Consider the following 1,205-nt stretch of genomic DNA (forward strand, 5'->3'; position numbering starts at 1 on the left):
GGCAGAGAGACAGGCAGAGAGAGGAGGGGAAGCAGTCTACCTGCAGAATAGAGAGCCCAATGCTGGGCTCGATCCCAGGACCCTGAGATCATGACCTGAGCTTAACCCACTGAGCCACCCTTGCACCCCAGTAAAATACTTTTAAATTAAGGTATGTACATTGTTTTTCTGACATAACACTATTGCATACTTAACAGGCTACAGTGTAGTATAAAAATAACTTTATACAGTGGGAAACCAAAAAAATCATTTGACTGGCTTTATTGTGATATTTGCTTTATTGTGGTGGTCTGGAACCGAACTCTCCTTGGCTAATATTTCATTTGTTTAATTCAACAATGTTTATTTATTCATTTATTTGTTCATTCTACAAAAGAAAATTCATCCTCTAAAAAATTTTAAGCACCTATTTGTATAGACACTGTTTATACAAAATAGTCCTGGGGGTTTTTATAGTCCAATGGAAGAGGCAGATGTTAAAGAAATAAGAAATTATGTGTGATTAAATATAAAATGATATTTTTAATAAGGCACAAATTCCCTGCCATATGACACAACTATGAGGTTCAAGTATTTTATTATCAATAAGGTAAGCCTCAATCTTTTTTTTTATGTATGTTTTTTTTTATTTTTTATTTTTTATAAACATATATTTTTATCCCCAGGGGTACAGGTCTGTGAATCACCAGGTTTACATACTTCACAGTACTCACCAAAGCACATACCCTCCCCAATGTCCATAATCCCACCCCCTTCTCCCAAACCCCCTCCCCCCAGCAACCCTCAGTTTGTTAAAAATATGGAACGCTTCACGAATTTGCGTGTCATCCTTGCGCAGGGGCCATGCTAATCTTCTCTGTATCGTTCCAATTTTAGTATATGTGCTGCCGAAGCGAGCACGGTAAGCCTCAATCTTAAAAATACTTCCTAAGTACAATAGTAATTTTTTTTTGAGATTTTATTTATTTATTTGAGATCACAAGTGGGCAGAGAGGCAGACAGAAAGAGAGAGGGAAGCAGGCTCCCCGCTGAGCAGAGAGCCTGATGCAGGGCTTGATGCCAGGACCCTGAGATCATGACCTGAGCTGACGGCAGAGGCTTAGCCCACTGAGCCACCCACGTGCCCCACAACAGTAATTTATTTTATTTTATTTTTTTATTTACAGCTTAACAGTATTCATTGCTTTTGCACCACACCCAGTGCT

The 1,205-nt window shown here is 38.8% G+C and overlaps 1 non-coding gene across 1 annotated transcript; it reads right to left on the reverse strand.

The window, feature by feature from the left end:
- Positions 1 to 793: 793 nt before the first annotated feature.
- Positions 794 to 900, reverse strand: LOC132009163 (U6 spliceosomal RNA). Its single transcript, XR_009401810.1, has one exon. It is a non-coding gene; the product is annotated as a U6 spliceosomal RNA (small nuclear RNA).
- Positions 901 to 1,205: the final 305 nt, after the last annotated feature.

This window comes from Mustela nigripes, chromosome 1, assembly GCF_022355385.1.
Source record: "Mustela nigripes isolate SB6536 chromosome 1, MUSNIG.SB6536, whole genome shotgun sequence".
Lineage (NCBI taxonomy): Eukaryota > Metazoa > Chordata > Mammalia > Carnivora > Mustelidae > Mustela > Mustela nigripes.